This window comes from Oncorhynchus mykiss, chromosome 10, assembly GCF_013265735.2.
Source record: "Oncorhynchus mykiss isolate Arlee chromosome 10, USDA_OmykA_1.1, whole genome shotgun sequence".
Taxonomy (NCBI): domain Eukaryota; kingdom Metazoa; phylum Chordata; class Actinopteri; order Salmoniformes; family Salmonidae; genus Oncorhynchus; species Oncorhynchus mykiss.
The window spans coordinates 83,755,943-83,778,941 of record NC_048574.1 but is presented as its reverse complement, the minus strand read 5'-3'; the positions used below and the strand labels follow the sequence as shown (position 1 = coordinate 83,778,941).

The window sequence follows — 22,999 nt, the reverse complement described above, 5'->3', positions numbered from 1 at the left end:
ATGTCTGTTTTCATGGTAATAGTTGACCAGGGAAATTTCTGTGGCATTGTAATGGTTGACATGTACTGTGGTCTTAAATTACAAACTCTCCTATAAATTATTTAATATTCTAGCAAATGAAAGACCTCAATCCAGATTACATCATGAGGGCACAAAATGATCCATTCACAAGTAGGCCTTTGCCTTGACATTATCAGGACATGACAGGCATAATCACCAGTGCTACAATAACATATCACACACATCCGGGTTATCAGAAGACAAAATGTATCTCTGAGGCCTTAGTTGACTCATAAACAGACCCTACATTCTATAGCCATTCATCTGATAAGAACATGCAAATGTTGACAAATGTCCTTCTCAACACGAAGCGAGTTAAAACACATCGAATTAATAAATATGTCCCTAAATTATTTTTAATTATTATTTATTATTATTTTGAACGCAGTCCCCCACTACCAGAAATTATGCAATCGAGATTTCCACATTTGAGAAATTCGCAGGGGTCAGCACAGCCGGAGTGCAATGGCTGAGCCTCGCCCTGGGTGAACCGCCTTCGTGATCACGGTGTCTCCCTTGCCAGGTAAGTATGAGTTGTACACGTTGGTAGAGGAGTACTCCTTCCAGGACAAAGGTGTTTGACTCACGGTTACCACTTCTACTACTGATAATACCACATCATATTGAACAGGGTTTAATGACGTTTACGAATACAGTTGCGGACAAGGCGAAGAAAAAAGCAATACATTTTGTTTTACTATATTATATCACGGACCGACTATTTTCCCATCAAGCAACACGGTAGAAATTCTAAATACATTGCATTTTTGGTCTAAATGTTGGTCTGGTAACACACAAGTAGGCGATGTACCAAAATGCTGAAATCACATTCGTGCACACAGCCAACCGAAAGACACCATTTATTTCTGGTGTTTTGTAGCGTTCCAGACGTTGTAGGAATAGTTTCATCACGCTTGTTTTCTGCTCTCAGTAAAATATGATTCCACCATCGACCACAGGGTGGCATACGACCCACAGATATGGAGGAGAAACAGTAGCCTACTACTTCATCAACAAGACACGGTAGTAGCTACAATGGGTGGTTTTTAATTAATTGTTTTATTTCACCAGGTAGGCTAGTTAGGAACAAGTTCTCATTTACAAACTGCGACCTGGCCAAGATAAAGCACAGCAGTGCGACAAAAACAACAACACAGAGTTACACGTAAACAAACGTAGTCAATAACACAGTAGAACATGAAAATAGAAAGATCTATGTACAGTGACATGGCCATACTCGTATTTGTAATTGTATCTGTAAATTGACAGGATGATACTCGCGATCAGGGTTAAACTGAAGTGTTTTAATATGCCTAAATACATTTTTGGCAGAATACCTCACTACACATTCTCACTGCAAAAAAAAAACCTGCAGAAATGTCTGTGGAATGGATCTGCATCTTGGAACAACAGAATCCATCTTATTGACTGATTTCATCAGGAAATAAGTGGACCAGGGACATGTCTGTGGCATGGTAATGGTTGACCAGGGAAATGTTTGTGGCATTGTAGACCAGGGACATGTCCGTGGAATGGTAATGGTTGACCAGGGAAATGTCTGTTGTCAAGGTAATGGTTGACCAGGGAAATGTCTGTGGAATGGTAATGTTTAACCAGGGAAATGTCTGTTGTCAAGGTAATGGTTGACCAGGGCAATGACTGTGGCATGGTAATGGTTGACCAGGGAAATGTCTGTTGTCATGGTAATGGTTGACCGTGAAATGACTGTGGAATGGTAATGGTTGACCAGGGAAATGTCTGTTGTCATGGTAATGGTTGACCAGGGAAATGTCTGTTTTCATGGTAATGGTTGACCAGGGAAATGTCTGTTGTCATGGTAATTGTTGACGAGGGAAATGTCTGTTGTCATGGTAATGGTTGACCAGGGACATGACTGTGGCATGGTAATGGTTGACCAGGGAAATGTCTGTTGTCATGGTAATGGTTGACCAGGGAAATGTCTGTTTTCATGGTAATAGTTGACCAGGGAAATTTCTGTGGCATTGTAATGGTTGACATGTACTGTGGTCTTAAATTACAAACTCTCCTATAAATTATTTAATATTCTAGCAAATGAAAGACCTCAATCCAGATTACATCATGAGGGCACAAAATGATCCATTCACAATTAGGCCTTTGCCTTGACATTATCAGGACATGACAGGCATAATCACCAGTGCTACAATAACATATCACACACATCCGGGTTATCAGAAGACAAAATGTATCTCTGTGGCCTTAGTTGACTCATAAACAGACCCTACATTCTATAGCCATTCATCTGATAAGAACATGCAAATGTTGACAAATGTCCTTCTCAACACGAAGCGAGTTAAAACACATCGAATTAATAAATATGTCCCTAAATTATTTTTAACATCAAGATCAGGGGAGAGCGCGAACGCAGTCCCCCACTACCAGAAATTATGCATTTGCAGGGGTCAGCACAGCCGGAGTGCAATGGCTGAGCCTCGCCCTGGGTGAACCGCCATCGTGATCACGGTGTCTCCCTTGCCAGGTAAGTATGAGTTGTACACGTTGGTAGAGGAGTACTCCTTCCAGGACAAAGGTGTTTGACTCACGGTTACCACTTCTACTACTGATAATACCACATCATATTGAACAGGGTTTAATGACGTTTACGAATACAGTTGCGGACAAGGCGAAGAAAAAAGCAATACATTTTGTTTTACTATATTATATCACGGACCGACTATTTTCCCATCAAGCAACACGGTAGAAATTCTAAATACATTGCATTTTTGGTCTAAATGTTGGTCTGGTAACACACAAGTAGACGATGTACCAAAATGCTGAAATCACATTCGTGCACACAGCCAACCGAAAGACACCATTTATTTCTGGTGTTTTGTAGCGTTCCAGACGTTGTAGGAATAGTTTCATCACGCTTGTTTTCTGCTCTCAGTAAAATATGATTCCACCATCGACCACAGGGTGGCATACGACCCACAGATATGGAGAAGAAACAGTAGCCTACTACTTCATCAACAAGACACGGTAGTAGCTACAATGGGTGGTTTTTAATTAATTGTTTTATTTCACCAGGTAGGCTAGTTAGGAACAAGTTCTCATTTACAAACTGCGACCTGGCCAAGATAAAGCACAGCAGTGCGACAAAAACAACAACACAGAGTTACACGTAAACAAACGTAGTCAATAACACAGTAGAACATGAAAATAGAAAGATCTATGTACAGTGACATGGCCATACTCGTATTTGTAATTGTATCTGTAAATTGACAGGATGATACTCGCGATCAGGGTTAAACTGAAGTGTTTTAATATGCCTAAATACATTTTTGGCAGAATACCTCACTACACATTCTCACTGCAAAAAAAAAACCTGCAGAAATGTCTGTGGAATGGATCTGCATCTTGGAACAACAGAATCCATCTTATTGACTGATTTCATCAGGAAATAAGTGGACCAGGGACATGTCTGTGGCATGGTAATGGTTGACCAGGGAAATGTTTGTGGCATTGTAGACCAGGGACATGTCCGTGGAATGGTAATGGTTGACCAGGGAAATGTCTGTTGTCAAGGTAATGGTTGACCAGGGAAATGTCTGTGGAATGGTAATGTTTAACCAGGGAAATGTCTGTTGTCAAGGTAATGGTTGACCAGGGCAATGACTGTGGCATGGTAATGGTTGACCAGGGAAATGTCTGTTGTCATGGTAATGGTTGACCGTGAAATGACTGTGGAATGGTAATGGTTGACCAGGGAAATGTCTGTTGTCATGGTAATGGTTGACCAGGGAAATGTCTGTTTTCATGGTAATAGTTGACCAGGGAAATTTCTGTGGCATTGTAATGGTTGACATGTACTGTGGTCTTAAATTACAAACTCTCCTATAAATTATTTAATATTCTAGCAAATGAAAGACCTCAATCCAGATTACATCATGAGGGCACAAAATGATCCATTCACAAGTAGGCCTTTGCCTTGACATTATCAGGACATGACAGGCATAATCACCAGTGCTACAATAACATATCACACACATCCGGGTTATCAGAAGACAAAATGTATCTCTGAGGCCTTAGTTGACTCATAAACAGACCCTACATTCTATAGCCATTCATCTGATAAGAACATGCAAATGTTGACAAATGTCCTTCTCAACACGAAGCGAGTTAAAACACATCGAATTAATAAATATGTCCCTAAATTATTTTTAATTATTATTTATTATTATTTTGAACGCAGTCCCCCACTACCAGAAATTATGCAATCGAGATTTCCACATTTGAGAAATTCGCAGGGGTCAGCACAGCCGGAGTGCAATGGCTGAGCCTCGCCCTGGGTTTACCGCCTTCGTGATCACGGTGTCTCCCTTGCCAGGTAAGTATGAGTTGTACACGTTGGTAGAGGAGTACTCCTTCCAGGACAAAGGTGTTTGACTCACGGTTACCACTTCTACTACTGATAATACCACATCATATTGAACAGGGTTTAATGACGTTTACGAATACAGTTGCGGACAAGGCGAAGAAAAAAGCAATACATTTTGTTTTACTATATTATATCACGGACCGACTATTTTCCCATCAAGCAACACGGTAGAAATTCTAAATACATTGCATTTTTGGTCTAAATGTTGGTCTGGTAACACACAAGTAGACGATGTACCAAAATGCTGAAATCACATTCGTGCACACAGCCAACCGAAAGACACCATTTATTTCTGGTGTTTTGTAGCGTTCCAGACGTTGTAGGAATAGTTTCATCACGCTTGTTTTCTGCTCTCAGTAAAATATGATTCCACCATCGACCACAGGGTGGCATACGACCCACAGATATGGAGAAGAAACAGTAGCCTACTACTTCATCAACAAGACACGGTAGTAGCTACAATGGGTGGTTTTTAATTAATTGTTTTATTTCACCAGGTAGGCTAGTTAGGAACAAGTTCTCATTTACAAACTGCGACCTGGCCAAGATAAAGCACAGCAGTGCGACAAAAACAACAACACAGAGTTACACGTAAACAAACGTAGTCAATAACACAGTAGAACATGAAAATAGAAAGATCTATGTACAGTGACATGGCCATACTCGTATTTGTAATTGTATCTGTAAATTGACAGGATGATACTCGCGATCAGGGTTAAACTGAAGTGTTTTAATATGCCTAAATACATTTTTGGCAGAATACCTCACTACACATTCTCACTGCAAAAAAAAAACCTGCAGAAATGTCTGTGGAATGGATCTGCATCTTGGAACAACAGAATCCATCTTATTGACTGATTTCATCAGGAAATAAGTGGACCAGGGACATGTCTGTGGCATGGTAATGGTTGACCAGGGAAATGTTTGTGGCATTGTAGACCAGGGACATGTCCGTGGAATGGTAATGGTTGACCAGGGAAATGTCTGTTGTCAAGGTAATGGTTGACCAGGGAAATGTCTGTGGAATGGTAATGTTTAACCAGGGAAATGTCTGTTGTCAAGGTAATGGTTGACCAGGGCAATGACTGTGGCATGGTAATGGTTGACCAGGGAAATGTCTGTTGTCATGGTAATGGTTGACCGTGAAATGACTGTGGAATGGTAATGGTTGACCAGGGAAATGTCTGTTGTCATGGTAATGGTTGACCAGGGAAATGTCTGTTTTCATGGTAATAGTTGACCAGGGAAATTTCTGTGGCATTGTAATGGTTGACATGTACTGTGGTCTTAAATTACAAACTCTCCTATAAATTATTTAATATTCTAGCAAATGAAAGACCTCAATCCAGATTACATCATGAGGGCACAAAATGATCCATTCACAAGTAGGCCTTTGCCTTGACATTATCAGGACATGACAGGCATAATCACCAGTGCTACAATAACATATCACACACATCCGGGTTATCAGAAGACAAAATGTATCTCTGAGGCCTTAGTTGACTCATAAACAGACCCTACATTCTATAGCCATTCATCTGATAAGAACATGCAAATGTTGACAAATGTCCTTCTCAACACGAAGCGAGTTAAAACACATCGAATTAATAAATATGTCCCTAAATTATTTTTAATTATTATTTATTATTATTTTGAACGCAGTCCCCCACTACCAGAAATTATGCAATCGAGATTTCCACATTTGAGAAATTCGCAGGGGTCAGCACAGCCGGAGTGCAATGGCTGAGCCTCGCCCTGGGTTTACCGCCTTCGTGATCACGGTGTCTCCCTTGCCAGGTAAGTATGAGTTGTACACGTTGGTAGAGGAGTACTCCTTCCAGGACAAAGGTGTTTGACTCACGGTTACCACTTCTACTACTGATAATACCACATCATATTGAACAGGGTTTAATGACGTTTACGAATACAGTTGCGGACAAGGCGAAGAAAAAAGCAATACATTTTGTTTTACTATATTATATCACGGACCGACTATTTTCCCATCAAGCAACACGGTAGAAATTCTAAATACATTGCATTTTTGGTCTAAATGTTGGTCTGGTAACACACAAGTAGACGATGTACCAAAATGCTGAAATCACATTCGTGCACACAGCCAACCGAAAGACACCATTTATTTCTGGTGTTTTGTAGCGTTCCAGACGTTGTAGGAATAGTTTCATCACGCTTGTTTTCTGCTCTCAGTAAAATATGATTCCACCATCGACCACAGGGTGGCATACGACCCACAGATATGGAGAAGAAACAGTAGCCTACTACTTCATCAACAAGACACGGTAGTAGCTACAATGGGTGGTTTTTAATTAATTGTTTTATTTCACCAGGTAGGCTAGTTAGGAACAAGTTCTCATTTACAAACTGCGACCTGGCCAAGATAAAGCACAGCAGTGCGACAAAAACAACAACACAGAGTTACACGTAAACAAACGTAGTCAATAACACAGTAGAACATGAAAATAGAAAGATCTATGTACAGTGACATGGCCATACTCGTATTTGTAATTGTATCTGTAAATTGACAGGATGATACTCGCGATCAGGGTTAAACTGAAGTGTTTTAATATGCCTAAATACATTTTTGGCAGAATACCTCACTACACATTCTCACTGCAAAAAAAAAACCTGCAGAAATGTCTGTGGAATGGATCTGCATCTTGGAACAACAGAATCCATCTTATTGACTGATTTCATCAGGAAATAAGTGGACCAGGGACATGTCTGTGGCATGGTAATGGTTGACCAGGGAAATGTTTGTGGCATTGTAGACCAGGGACATGTCCGTGGAATGGTAATGGTTGACCAGGGAAATGTCTGTTGTCAAGGTAATGGTTGACCAGGGAAATGTCTGTGGAATGGTAATGTTTAACCAGGGAAATGTCTGTTGTCAAGGTAATGGTTGACCAGGGCAATGACTGTGGCATGGTAATGGTTGACCAGGGAAATGTCTGTTGTCATGGTAATGGTTGACCGTGAAATGACTGTGGAATGGTAATGGTTGACCAGGGAAATGTCTGTTATCATGGTAATGGTTGACCAGGGAAATGTCTGTTTTCATGGTAATGGTTGACCAGGGAAATGTCTGTTGTCATGGTAATGGTTGACCAGGGAAATGTCTGTTTTCATGGTAATAGTTGACCAGGGAAATTTCTGTGGCATTGTAATGGTTGACATGTACTGTGGTCTTAAATTACAAACTCTCCTATAAATTATTTAATATTCTAGCAAATGAAAGACCTTTTTTTTTTTTTTTTTTATTTAACCTTTATTTAACCAGGCAAGTCAGTTAAGAACAAATTCTTATTTTCAATGACGGCCTGGGAACAGTGGGTTAACGCCTGTTCAGGGGCAGAACGACAGATTTGTACCTTGTCAGCTCGGGGGTTTGAACTCACAACCTTCCGGTTACTAGTCCAACACTCTAACCACTAGGCTACCCTGCCGACCTCAATCCAGATTACATCATGAGGGCACAAAATGATCCATTCACAATTAGGCCTTTGCCTTGACATTATCAGGACATGACAGGCATAATCACCAGTGCTACAATAACATATCACACACATCCGGGTTATCAGAAGACAAAATGTATCTCTGAGGCCTTAGTTGACTCATAAACAGACCCTACATTCTATAGCCATTCATCTGATAAGAACATGCAAATGTTGACAAATGTCCTTCTCAACACGAATTAATCGAATTAATCGAATTAATAAATATGTCCCTAAATTATTTTTAACATCAAGATCAGGGGAGAGCGCGAACGCAGTCCCCCACTACCAGAAATTATGCATTCGCAGGGGTCAGCACAGTCGGAGTGCAATGGCTGAGCCTCGCCCTGGGTGAACCGCCTTCGTGATCACGGTGTCTCCCTTGCCAGGTAAGTATGAGTTGTTCACGTTGGTAGAGGAGTACTCCTTCCAGGACAAAGGTGTTTGACTCACGGTTACCACTTCTACTACTGATAATACCACATCATATTGAACAGGGTTTAATGACGTTTACGAATACAGTTGCGGACAAGGCGAAGAAAAAAGCAATACATTTTGTTTTACTATATTATATCACGGACCGACTATTTTCCCATCAAGCAACACGGTAGAAATTCTAAATACATTGCATTTTTGGTCTAAATGTTGGTCTGGTAACACACAAGTAGACGATGTACCAAAATGCTGAAATCACATTCGTGCACACAGCCAACCGAAAGACACCATTTATTTCTGGTGTTTTGTAGCGTTCCAGACGTTGTAGGAATAGTTTCATCACGCTTGTTTTCTGCTCTCAGTAAAATATGATTCCACCATCGACCACAGGGTGGCATACGACCCACAGATATGGAGAAGAAACAGTAGCCTACTACTTCATCAACAAGACACGGTAGTAGCTACAATGGGTGGTTTTTAATTAATTGTTTTATTTCACCAGGTAGGCTAGTTAGGAACAAGTTCTCATTTACAAACTGCGACCTGGCCAAGATAAAGCACAGCAGTGCGACAAAAACAACAACACAGAGTTACACGTAAACAAACGTAGTCAATAACACAGTAGAACATGAAAATAGAAAGATCTATGTACAGTGACATGGCCATACTCGTATTTGTAATTGTATCTGTAAATTGACAGGATGATACTCGCGATCAGGGTTAAACTGAAGTGTTTTAATATGCCTAAATACATTTTTGGCAGAATACCTCACTACACATTCTCACTGCAAAAAAAAAACCTGCAGAAATGTCTGTGGAATGGATCTGCATCTTGGAACAACAGAATCCATCTTATTGACTGATTTCATCAGGAAATAAGTGGACCAGGGACATGTCTGTGGCATGGTAATGGTTGACCAGGGAAATGTTTGTGGCATTGTAGACCAGGGACATGTCCGTGGAATGGTAATGGTTGACCAGGGAAATGTCTGTTGTCAAGGTAATGGTTGACCAGGGAAATGTCTGTGGAATGGTAATGTTTAACCAGGGAAATGTCTGTTGTCAAGGTAATGGTTGACCAGGGCAATGACTGTGGCATGGTAATGGTTGACCAGGGAAATGTCTGTTGTCATGGTAATGGTTGACCGTGAAATGACTGTGGAATGGTAATGGTTGACCAGGGAAATGTCTGTTGTCATGGTAATGGTTGACCAGGGAAATGTCTGTTTTCATGGTAATGGTTGACCAGGGAAATGTCTGTTGTCATGGTAATTGTTGACGAGGGAAATGTCTGTTGTCATGGTAATGTTTGACCAGGGACATGACTGTGGCATGGTAATGGTTGACCAGGGAAATGTCTGTTGTCATGGTAATGGTTGACCAGGGAAATGTCTGTTTTCATGGTAATAGTTGACCAGGGAAATTTCTGTGGCATTGTAATGGTTGACATGTACTGTGGTCTTAAATTACAAACTCTCCTATAAATTATTTAATATTCTAGCAAATGAAAGACCTCAATCCAGATTACATCATGAGGGCACAAAATGATCCATTCACAATTAGGCCTTTGCCTTGACATTATCAGGACATGACAGGCATAATCACCAGTGCTACAATAACATATCACACACATCCGGGTTATCAGAAGACAAAATGTATCTCTGAGGCCTTAGTTGACTCATAAACAGACCCTACATTCTATAGCCATTCATCTGATAAGAACATGCAAATGTTGACAATGTCCTTCTCAACACGAAGCGAGTTAAAACACATCGAATTAATAAATATGTCCCTAAATTATTTTTAATTATTATTATTTTGAACGCAGTCCCCCACTACCAGAAATTATGCAATCGAGATTTCCACATTTGAGAAATTCGCAGGGGTCAGCACAGCCGGAGTGCAATGGCTGAGCCTCGCCCTGGGTTTACAGCCTTCGTGATCACGGTGTCTCCCTTGCCAGGTAAGTATGAGTTGTACACGTTGGTAGAGGAGTACTCCTTCCAGGACAAAGGTGTTTGACTCACGGTTACCACTTCTACTACTGATAATACCACATCATATTGAACAGGGTTTAATGACGTTTACGAATACAGTTGCGGACAAGGCGAAGAAAAAAGCAATACATTTTGTTTTACTATATTATATCACGGACCGACTATTTTCCCATCAAGCAACACGGTAGAAATTCTAAATACATTGCATTTTTGGTCTAAATGTTGGTCTGGTAACACACAAGTAGACGATGTACCAAAATGCTGAAATCACATTCGTGCACACAGCCAACCGAAAGACACCATTTATTTCTGGTGTTTTGTAGCGTTCCAGACGTTGTAGGAATAGTTTCATCACGCTTGTTTTCTGCTCTCAGTAAAATATGATTCCACCATCGACCACAGGGTGGCATACGACCCACAGATATGGAGAAGAAACAGTAGCCTACTACTTCATCAACAAGACACGGTAGTAGCTACAATGGGTGGTTTTTAATTAATTGTTTTATTTCACCAGGTAGGCTAGTTAGGAACAAGTTCTCATTTACAAACTGCGACCTGGCCAAGATAAAGCACAGCAGTGCGACAAAAACAACAACACAGAGTTACACGTAAACAAACGTAGTCAATAACACAGTAGAACATGAAAATAGAAAGATCTATGTACAGTGACATGGCCATACTCGTATTTGTAATTGTATCTGTAAATTGACAGGATGATACTCGCGATCAGGGTTAAACTGAAGTGTTTTAATATGCCTAAATACATTTTTGGCAGAATACCTCACTACACATTCTCACTGCAAAAAAAAAACCTGCAGAAATGTCTGTGGAATGGATCTGCATCTTGGAACAACAGAATCCATCTTATTGACTGATTTCATCAGGAAATAAGTGGACCAGGGACATGTCTGTGGCATGGTAATGGTTGACCAGGGAAATGTTTGTGGCATTGTAGACCAGGGACATGTCCGTGGAATGGTAATGGTTGACCAGGGAAATGTCTGTTGTCAAGGTAATGGTTGACCAGGGAAATGTCTGTGGAATGGTAATGTTTAACCAGGGAAATGTCTGTTGTCAAGGTAATGGTTGACCAGGGCAATGACTGTGGCATGGTAATGGTTGACCAGGGAAATGTCTGTTGTCATGGTAATGGTTGACCGTGAAATGACTGTGGAATGGTAATGGTTGACCAGGGAAATGTCTGTTATCATGGTAATGGTTGACCAGGGAAATGTCTGTTTTCATGGTAATGGTTGACCAGGGAAATGTCTGTTGTCATGGTAATGGTTGACCAGGGAAATGTCTGTTTTCATGGTAATAGTTGACCAGGGAAATTTCTGTGGCATTGTAATGGTTGACATGTACTGTGGTCTTAAATTACAAACTCTCCTATAAATTATTTAATATTCTAGCAAATGAAAGACCTTTTTTTTTTTTTTTTTTATTTAACCTTTATTTAACCAGGCAAGTCAGTTAAGAACAAATTCTTATTTTCAATGACGGCCTGGGAACAGTGGGTTAACGCCTGTTCAGGGGCAGAACGACAGATTTGTACCTTGTCAGCTCGGGGGTTTGAACTCACAACCTTCCGGTTACTAGTCCAACACTCTAACCACTAGGCTACCCTGCCGACCTCAATCCAGATTACATCATGAGGGCACAAAATGATCCATTCACAATTAGGCCTTTGCCTTGACATTATCAGGACATGACAGGCATAATCACCAGTGCTACAATAACATATCACACACATCCGGGTTATCAGAAGACAAAATGTATCTCTGAGGCCTTAGTTGACTCATAAACAGACCCTACATTCTATAGCCATTCATCTGATAAGAACATGCAAATGTTGACAAATGTCCTTCTCAACACGAAGCGAGTTAAAACACATCGAATTAATAAATATGTCCCTAAATTATTTTTAACATCAAGATCAGGGGAGAGCGCGAACGCAGTCCCCCACTACCAGAAATTATGCATTCGCAGGGGTCAGCACAGTCGGAGTGCAATGGCTGAGCCTCGCCCTGGGTGAACCGCCTTCGTGATCACGGTGTCTCCCTTGCCAGGTAAGTATGAGTTGTTCACGTTGGTAGAGGAGTACTCCTTCCAGGACAAAGGTGTTTGACTCACGGTTACCACTTCTACTACTGATAATACCACATCATATTGAACAGGGTTTAATGACGTTTACGAATACAGTTGCGGACAAGGCGAAGAAAAAAGCAATACATTTTGTTTTACTATATTATATCACGGACCGACTATTTTCCCATCAAGCAACACGGTAGAAATTCTAAATACATTGCATTTTTGGTCTAAATGTTGGTCTGGTAACACACAAGTAGACGATGTACCAAAATGCTGAAATCACATTCGTGCACACAGCCAACCGAAAGACACCATTTATTTCTGGTGTTTTGTAGCGTTCCAGACGTTGTAGGAATAGTTTCATCACGCTTGTTTTCTGCTCTCAGTAAAATATGATTCCACCATCGACCACAGGGTGGCATACGACCCACAGATATGGAGAAGAAACAGTAGCCTACTACTTCATCAACAAGACACGGTAGTAGCTACAATGGGTGGTTTTTAATTAATTGTTTTATTTCACCAGGTAGGCTAGTTAGGAACAAGTTCTCATTTACAAACTGCGACCTGGCCAAGATAAAGCACAGCAGTGCGACAAAAACAACAACACAGAGTTACACGTAAACAAACGTAGTCAATAACACAGTAGAACATGAAAATAGAAAGATCTATGTACAGTGACATGGCCATACTCGTATTTGTAATTGTATCTGTAAATTGACAGGATGATACTCGCGATCAGGGTTAAACTGAAGTGTTTTAATATGCCTAAATACATTTTTGGCAGAATACCTCACTACACATTCTCACTGCAAAAAAAAAACCTGCAGAAATGTCTGTGGAATGGATCTGCATCTTGGAACAACAGAATCCATCTTATTGACTGATTTCATCAGGAAATAAGTGGACCAGGGACATGTCTGTGGCATGGTAATGGTTGACCAGGGAAATGTTTGTGGCATTGTAGACCAGGGACATGTCCGTGGAATGGTAATGGTTGACCAGGGAAATGTCTGTTGTCAAGGTAATGGTTGACCAGGGAAATGTCTGTGGAATGGTAATGTTTAACCAGGGAAATGTCTGTTGTCAAGGTAATGGTTGACCAGGGCAATGACTGTGGCATGGTAATGGTTGACCAGGGAAATGTCTGTTGTCATGGTAATGGTTGACCGTGAAATGACTGTGGAATGGTAATGGTTGACCAGGGAAATGTCTGTTGTCATGGTAATGGTTGACCAGGGAAATGTCTGTTTTCATGGTAATGGTTGACCAGGGAAATGTCTGTTGTCATGGTAATTGTTGACGAGGGAAATGTCTGTTGTCATGGTAATGTTTGACCAGGGACATGACTGTGGCATGGTAATGGTTGACCAGGGAAATGTCTGTTGTCATGGTAATGGTTGACCAGGGAAATGTCTGTTTTCATGGTAATAGTTGACCAGGGAAATTTCTGTGGCATTGTAATGGTTGACATGTACTGTGGTCTTAAATTACAAACTCTCCTATAAATTATTTAATATTCTAGCAAATGAAAGACCTCAATCCAGATTACATCATGAGGGCACAAAATGATCCATTCACAATTAGGCCTTTGCCTTGACATTATCAGGACATGACAGGCATAATCACCAGTGCTACAATAACATATCACACACATCCGGGTTATCAGAAGACAAAATGTATCTCTGAGGCCTTAGTTGACTCATAAACAGACCCTACATTCTATAGCCATTCATCTGATAAGAACATGCAAATGTTGACAATGTCCTTCTCAACACGAAGCGAGTTAAAACACATCGAATTAATAAATATGTCCCTAAATTATTTTTAATTATTATTATTTTGAACGCAGTCCCCCACTACCAGAAATTATGCAATCGAGATTTCCACATTTGAGAAATTCGCAGGGGTCAGCACAGCCGGAGTGCAATGGCTGAGCCTCGCCCTGGGTTTACCGCCTTCGTGATCACGGTGTCTCCCTTGCCAGGTAAGTATGAGTTGTACACGTTGGTAGAGGAGTACTCCTTCCAGGACAAAGGTGTTTGACTCACGGTTACCACTTCTACTACTGATAATACCACATCATATTGAACAGGGTTTAATGACGTTTACGAATACAGTTGCGGACAAGGCGAAGAAAAAAGCAATACATTTTGTTTTACTATATTATATCACGGACCGACTATTTTCCCATCAAGCAACACGGTAGAAATTCTAAATACATTGCATTTTTGGTCTAAATGTTGGTCTGGTAACACACAAGTAGACGATGTACCAAAATGCTGAAATCACATTCGTGCACACAGCCAACCGAAAGACACCATTTATTTCTGGTGTTTTGTAGCGTTCCAGACGTTGTAGGAATAGTTTCATCACGCTTGTTTTCTGCTCTCAGTAAAATATGATTCCACCATCGACCACAGGGTGGCATACGACCCACAGATATGGAGAAGAAACAGTAGCCTACTACTTCATCAACAAGACACGGTAGTAGCTACAATGGGTGGTTTTTAATTAATTGTTTTATTTCACCAGGTAGGCTAGTTAGGAACAAGTTCTCATTTACAAACTGCGACCTGGCCAAGATAAAGCACAGCAGTGCGACAAAAACAACAACACAGAGTTACACGTAAACAAACGTAGTCAATAACACAGTAGAACATGAAAATAGAAAGATCTATGTACAGTGACATGGCCATACTCGTATTTGTAATTGTATCTGTAAATTGACAGGATGATACTCGCGATCAGGGTTAAACTGAAGTGTTTTAATATGCCTAAATACATTTTTGGCAGAATACCTCACTACACATTCTCACTGCAAAAAAAAAACCTGCAGAAATGTCTGTGGAATGGATCTGCATCTTGGAACAACAGAATCCATCTTATTGACTGATTTCATCAGGAAATAAGTGGACCAGGGACATGTCTGTGGCATGGTAATGGTTGACCAGGGAAATGTTTGTGGCATTGTAGACCAGGGACATGTCCGTGGAATGGTAATGGTTGACCAGGGAAATGTCTGTTGTCAAGGTAATGGTTGACCAGGGAAATGTCTGTGGAATGGTAATGTTTAACCAGGGAAATGTCTGTTGTCAAGGTAATGGTTGACCAGGGCAATGACTGTGGCATGGTAATGGTTGACCAGGGAAATGTCTGTTGTCATGGTAATGGTTGACCGTGAAATGACTGTGGAATGGTAATGGTTGACCAGGGAAATGTCTGTTATCATGGTAATGGTTGACCAGGGAAATGTCTGTTTTCATGGTAATGGTTGACCAGGGAAATGTCTGTTGTCATGGTAATGGTTGACCAGGGAAATGTCTGTTTTCATGGTAATAGTTGACCAGGGAAATTTCTGTGGCATTGTAATGGTTGACATGTACTGTGGTCTTAAATTACAAACTCTCCTATAAATTATTTAATATTCTAGCAAATGAAAGACCTTTTTTTTTTTTTTTTTTATTTAACCTTTATTTAACCAGGCAAGTCAGTTAAGAACAAATTCTTATTTTCAATGACGGCCTGGGAACAGTGGGTTAACGCCTGTTCAGGGGCAGAACGACAGATTTGTACCTTGTCAGCTCGGGGGTTTGAACTCACAACCTTCCGGTTACTAGTCCAACACTCTAACCACTAGGCTACCCTGCCGACCTCAATCCAGATTACATCATGAGGGCACAAAATGATCCATTCACAATTAGGCCTTTGCCTTGACATTATCAGGACATGACAGGCATAATCACCAGTGCTACAATAACATATCACACACATCCGGGTTATCAGAAGACAAAATGTATCTCTGAGGCCTTAGTTGACTCATAAACAGACCCTACATTCTATAGCCATTCATCTGATAAGAACATGCAAATGTTGACAAATGTCCTTCTCAACACGAAGCGAGTTAAAACACATCGAATTAATAAATATGTCCCTAAATTATTTTTAACATCAAGATCAGGGGAGAGCGCGAACGCAGTCCCCCACTACCAGAAATTATGCATTCGCAGGGGTCAGCACAGTCGGAGTGCAATGGCTGAGCCTCGCCCTGGGTGAACCGCCTTCGTGATCACGGTGTCTCCCTTGCCAGGTAAGTATGAGTTGTTCACGTTGGTAGAGGAGTACTCCTTCCAGGACAAAGGTGTTTGACTCACGGTTACCACTTCTACTACTGATAATACCACATCATATTGAACAGGGTTTAATGACGTTTACGAATACAGTTGCGGACAAGGCGAAGAAAAAAGCAATACATTTTGTTTTACTATATTATATCACGGACCGACTATTTTCCCATCAAGCAACACGGTAGAAATTCTAAATACATTGCATTTTTGGTCTAAATGTTGGTCTGGTAACACACAAGTAGACGATGTACCAAAATGCTGAAATCACATTCGTGCACACAGCCAACCGAAAGACACCATTTATTTCTGGTGTTTTGTAGCGTTCCAGACGTTGTAGGAATAGTTTCATCACGCTTGTTTTCTGCTCTCAGTAAAATATGATTCCACCATCGACCACAGGGTGGCATACGACCCACAGATATGGAGAAGAAACAGTAGCCTACTACTTCATCAACAAGACACGGTAGTAGCTACAATGGGTGGTTTTTAATTAATTGTTTTATTTCACCAGGTAGGCTAGTTAGGAACAAGTTCTCATTTACAAACTGCGACCTGGCCAAGATAAAGCACAGCAGTGCGACAAAAACAACAACACAGAGTTACACGTAAACAAACGTAGTCAATAACACAGTAGAACATGAAAATAGAAAGATCTATGTACAGTGACATGGCCATACTCGTATTTGTAATTGTATCTGTAAATTGACAGGATGATACTCGCGATCAGGGTTAAACTGAAGTGTTTTAATATGCCTAAATACATTTTTGGCAGAATACCTCACTACACATTCTCACTGCAAAAAAAAAACCTGCAGAAATGTCTGTGGAATGGATCTGCATCTTGGAACAACAGAATCCATCTTATTGACTGATTTCATCAGGAAATAAGTGGACCAGGGACATGTCTGTGGCATGGTAATGGTTGACCAGGGAAATGTTTGTGGCATTGTAGACCAGGGACATGTCCGTGGAATGGTAATGGTTGACCAGGGAAATGTCTGTTGTCAAGGTAATGGTTGACCAGGGAAATGTCTGTGGAATGGTAATGTTTAACCAGGGAAATGTCTGTTGTCAAGGTAATGGTTGACCAGGGCAATGACTGTGGCATGGTAATGGTTGACCAGGGAAATGTCTGTTGTCATGGTAATGGTTGACCGTGAAATGACTGTGGAATGGTAATGGTTGACCAGGGAAATGTCTGTTGTCATGGTAATGGTTGACCAGGGAAATGTCTGTTTTCATGGTAATGGTTGACCAGGGAAATGTCTGTTGTCATGGTAATTGTTGACGAGGGAAATGTCTGTTGTCATGGTAATGTTTGACCAGGGACATGACTGTGGCATGGTAATGGTTGACCAGGGAAATGTCTGTTGTCATGGTAATGGTTGACCAGGGAAATGTCTGTTTTCATGGTAATAGTTGACCAGGGAAATTTCTGTGGCATTGTAATGGTTGACATGTACTGTGGTCTTAAATTACAAACTCTCCTATAAATTATTTAATATTCTAGCAAATGAAAGACCTCAATCCAGATTACATCATGAGGGCACAAAATGATCCATTCACAATTAGGCCTTTGCCTTGACATTATCAGGACATGACAGGCATAATCACCAGTGCTACAATAACATATCACACACATCCGGGTTATCAGAAGACAAAATGTATCTCTGAGGCCTTAGTTGACTCATAAACAGACCCTACATTCTATAGCCATTCATCTGATAAGAACATGCAAATGTTGACAATGTCCTTCTCAACACGAAGCGAGTTAAAACACATCGAATTAATAAATATGTCCCTAAATTATTTTTAACATCAAGATCAGGGGAGAGCGCGAACGCAGTAGTTCGCAGGGGTCAGCACAGCCGGAGTGCAATGGCTGAGCCTCGCCCTGGGTGAAACGCCTTCGTGATCACGGTGTCTCCCTTGCCAGGTAAGTATGAGTTGTACACGTTGGTAGAGGAGTACTCCTTCCAGGACAAAGGTGTTTGACTCACGGTTACCACTTCTACTACTGATAATACCACATCATATTGAACAGGGTTTAATGACGTTTACGAATACAGTTGCGGACAAGGCGAAGAAAAAAGCAATACATTTTGTTTTACTATATTATATCACGGACCGACTATTTTCCCATCAAGCAACACGGTAGAAATTCTAAATACATTGCATTTTTGGTCTAAATGTTGGTCTGGTAACACACAAGTAGACGATGTACCAAAATGCTGAAATCACATTCGTGCACACAGCCAACCGAAAGACACCATTTATTTCTGGTGTTTTGTAGCGTTCCAGACGTTGTAGGAATAGTTTCATCACGCTTGTTTTCTGCTCTCAGTAAAATATGATTCCACCATCGACCACAGGGTGGCATACGACCCACAGATATGGAGGAGAAACAGTAGCCTACTACTTCATCAACAAGACACGGTAGTAGCTACAATGGGTGGTTTTTAATTAATTGTTTTATTTCACCAGGTAGGCTAGTTAGGAACAAGTTCTCATTTACAAACTGCGACCTGGCCAAGATAAAGCACAGCAGTGCGACAAAAACAACAACACAGAGTTACACGTAAACAAACGTAGTCAATAACACAGTAGAACATGAAAATAGAAAGATCTATGTACAGTGACATGGCCATACTCGTATTTGTAATTGTATCTGTAAATTGACAGGATGATACTCGCGATCAGGGTTAAACTGAAGTGTTTTAATATGCCTAAATACATTTTTGGCAGAATACCTCACTACACATTCTCACTGCAAAAAAAAAACCTGCAGAAATGTCTGTGGAATGGATCTGCATCTTGGAACAACAGAATCCCTCAGGAAATAAGTGGACCAGGGACATGTCTGTGGCATGGTAACGGTTGACCAGGGAAATGTTTGTGGCATTGTAGACCAGGGACATGTCCGTGGAATGGTAATGGTTGACCAGGGAAATGTCTGTTGTCAAGGTAATGGTTGACCAGGGAAATGTCTGTGGAATGGTAATGTTTAACCAGGGAAATGTCTGTTGTCAAGGTAATGGTTGACCAGGGCAATGACTGTGGCATGGTAATGGTTGACCAGGGAAATGTCTGTTGTCATGGTAATGGTTGACCAGGGAAATGTCTGTTTTCATGGTAATGGTTGACCAGGGAAATGTCTGTTGTCATGGTAATAGTTGACGAGGGAAATGTCTGTTGTCATGGTAATGTTTGACCAGGGACATGACTGTGGCATGGTAATGGTTGACCAGGGAAATGTCTGTTGTCATGGTAATGGTTGACCAGGGAAATGTCTGTTTTCATGGTAATAGTTGACCAGGGAAATTTCTGTGGCATTGTAATGGTTGACATGTACTGTGGTCTTAAATTACAAACTCTCCTATAAATTATTTAATATTCTAGCAAATGAAAGACCTCAATCCAGATTACATCATGAGGGCACAAAATGATCCATTCACAAGTAGGCCTTTGCCTTGACATTATCAGGACATGACAGGCATAATCACCAGTGCTACAATAACATATCACACACATCCGGGTTATCAGAAGACAAAATGTATCTCTGAGGCCTTAGTTGACTCATAAACAGACCCTACATTCTATAGCCATTCATCTGATAAGAACATGCAAATGTTGACAAATGTCCTTCTCAACACGAAGCGAGTTAAAACACATCGAATTAATAAATATGTCCCTAAATTATTTTTAACATCAAGATCAGGGGAGAGCGCGAACGCAGTCCCCCACTACCAGAAATTATGCAATCGAGATTCGCAGGGGTCAGCACAGCCGGAGTGCAATGGCTGAGCCTCGCCCTGGGTGAACCGCCTTCGTGATCACGGTGTGTCCCTTGCCAGGTAAGTATGAGTTGTACACGTTGGTAGAGGAGTACTCCTTCCAGGACAAAGGTGTTTGACTCACGGTTACCACTTCTACTACTGATAATACCACATCATATTGAACAGGGTTTAATGACGTTTACGAATACAGTTGCGGACAAGGCGAAGAAAAAAGCAATACATTTTGTTTTACTATATTATATCACGGACCGACTATTTTCCCATCAAGCAACACGGTAGAAATTCTAAATACATTGCATTTTTGGTCTAAATGTTGGTCTGGTAACACACAAGTAGGCGATGTACCAAAATGCTGAAATCACATTCGTGCACACAGCCAACCGAAAGACACCATTTATTTCTGATGTTTTGTAGCGTTCCAGACGTTGTAGGAATAGTTTCATCACGCTTGTTTTCTGCTCTCAGTAAAATATGATTCCACCATCGACCACAGGGTGGCATACGACCCACAGATATGGAGGAGAAACAGTAGCCTACTACTTCATCAACAAGACACGGTAGTAGCTACAATGGGTGGTTTTTAATTAATTGTTTTATTTCACCAGGTAGGCTAGTTAGGAACAAGTTCTCATTTACAAACTGCGACCTGGCCAAGATAAAGCACAGCAGTGCGACAAAAACAACAACACAGAGTTACACGTAAACAAACGTAGTCAATAACACAGTAGAACATGAAAATAGAAAGATCTATGTACAGTGACATGGCCATACTCGTATTTGTAATTGTATCTGTAAATTGACAGGATGATACTCGCGATCAGGGTTAAACTGAAGTGTTTTAATATGCCTAAATACATTTTTGGCAGAATACCTCACTACACATTCTCACTGCAAAAAAAAAACCTGCAGAAATGTCTGTGGAATGGATCTGCATCTTGGAACAACAGAATCCCTCAGGAAATAAGTGGACCAGGGACATGTCTGTGGCATGGTAATGGTTGACCAGGGAAATGTTTGTGGCATTGTAGACCAGGGACATGTCCGTGGAATGGTAATGGTTGACCAGGGAAATGTCTGTTGTCAAGGTAATGGTTGACCAGGGAAATGTCTGTGGAATGGTAATGTTTAACCAGGGAAATGTCTGTTGTCAAGGTAATGGTTGACCAGGGCAATGACTGTGGCATGGTAATGGTTGACCAGGGAAATGTCTGTTGTCATGGTAATGGTTGACCAGGGAAATGTCTGTTTTCATGGTAATGGTTGACCAGGGAAATGTCTGTTGTCATGGTAATAGTTGACGAGGGAAATGTCTGTTGTCATGGTAATGTTTGACCAGGGACATGACTGTGGCATGGTAATGGTTGACCAGGGAAATGTCTGTTGTCATGGTAATGGTTGACCAGGGAAATGTCTGTTTTCATGGTAATAGTTGACCAGGGAAATTTCTGTGGCATTGTAATGGTTGACATGTACTGTGGTCTTAAATTACAAACTCTCCTATAAATTATTTAATATTCTAGCAAATGAAAGACCTCAATCCAGATTACATCACGAGGGCACAAAATGATCCATTCACAAGTAGGCCTTTGCCTTGACATTATCAGGACATGACAGGCATAATCACCAGTGCTACAATAACATATCACACACATCCGGGTTATCAGAAGACAAAATGTATCTCTGAGGCCTTAGTTGACTCATAAACAGACCCTACATTCTATAGCCATTCATCTGATAAGAACATGCAAATGTTGACAAATGTCCTTCTCAACACGAAGCGAGTTAAAACACATCGAATTAATAAATATGTCCCTAAATTATTTTTAACATCAAGATCAGGGGAGAGCGCGAACGCAGTCCCCCACTACCAGAAATTATGCAATCGAGATTTCCACATTTGAGAAATTCGCAGGGGTCAGCACAGCCGGAGTGCAATGGCTGAGCCTCGCCCTGGGTGAAACGCCTTCGTGATCACGGTGTCTCCCTTGCCAGGTAAGTATGAGTTGTACACGTTGGTAGAGGAGTACTCCTTCCAGGACAAAGGTGTTTGACTCACGGTTACCACTTCTACTACTGATAATACCACATCATATTGAACAGGGTTTAATGACGTTTACGAATACAGTTGCGGACAAGGCGAAGAAAAAAGCAATACATTTTGTTTTACTATATTATATCACGGACCGACTATTTTCCCATCAAGCAACACGGTAGAAATTCTAAATACATTGCATTTTTGGTCTAAATGTTGGTCTGGTAACACACAAGTAGGCGATGTACCAAAATGCTGAAATCACATTCGTGCACACAGCCAACCGAAAGACACCATTTATTTCTGGTGTTTTGTAGCGTTCCAGACGTTGTAGGAATAGTTTCATCACGCTTGTTTTCTGCTCTCAGTAAAATATGATTCCACCATCGACCACAGGGTGGCATACGACCCACAGATATGGAGGAGAAACAGTAGCCTACTACTTCATCAACAAGACACGGTAGTAGCTACAATGGGTGGTTTTTAATTAATTGTTTTATTTTACCAGGTAGGCTAGTTAGGAACAAGTTCTCA

General features: G+C 40.9%; 1 non-coding gene and 11 pseudogenes across 1 annotated transcript; all 12 read right to left on the bottom strand.

Annotated features, from left to right (window-relative positions):
* Positions 1-439: 439 nt before the first annotated feature.
* Positions 440-591, bottom strand: LOC118937016 (annotated as a pseudogene).
* A 1,855-nt stretch (positions 592-2,446) lies between these two features.
* Positions 2,447-2,586, bottom strand: LOC118937020 (annotated as a pseudogene).
* Positions 2,587-4,282: 1,696 nt separating this feature from the next.
* Positions 4,283-4,434, bottom strand: LOC118937027 (annotated as a pseudogene).
* Positions 4,435-6,130: 1,696 nt separating this feature from the next.
* LOC118937026 lies at positions 6,131-6,282 on the bottom strand (annotated as a pseudogene).
* A 1,961-nt stretch (positions 6,283-8,243) lies between these two features.
* On the bottom strand, positions 8,244-8,383 carry LOC118937023 (annotated as a pseudogene).
* Positions 8,384-10,240: 1,857 nt separating this feature from the next.
* LOC118937029 lies at positions 10,241-10,392 on the bottom strand (annotated as a pseudogene).
* Positions 10,393-12,355: 1,963 nt separating this feature from the next.
* On the bottom strand, positions 12,356-12,495 carry LOC118937022 (annotated as a pseudogene).
* Positions 12,496-14,352: 1,857 nt separating this feature from the next.
* Positions 14,353-14,504, bottom strand: LOC118937025 (annotated as a pseudogene).
* Positions 14,505-16,467: 1,963 nt separating this feature from the next.
* Positions 16,468-16,607, bottom strand: LOC118937021 (annotated as a pseudogene).
* A 1,861-nt stretch (positions 16,608-18,468) lies between these two features.
* On the bottom strand, positions 18,469-18,580 carry LOC118937044 (annotated as a pseudogene).
* A 1,771-nt stretch (positions 18,581-20,351) lies between these two features.
* LOC118937015 lies at positions 20,352-20,498 on the bottom strand (annotated as a pseudogene).
* A 1,771-nt stretch (positions 20,499-22,269) lies between these two features.
* LOC118936970 lies at positions 22,270-22,433 on the bottom strand. Its single transcript, XR_005034395.1, has one exon. It is a non-coding gene; the product is annotated as a U1 spliceosomal RNA (small nuclear RNA).
* Positions 22,434-22,999: the final 566 nt, after the last annotated feature.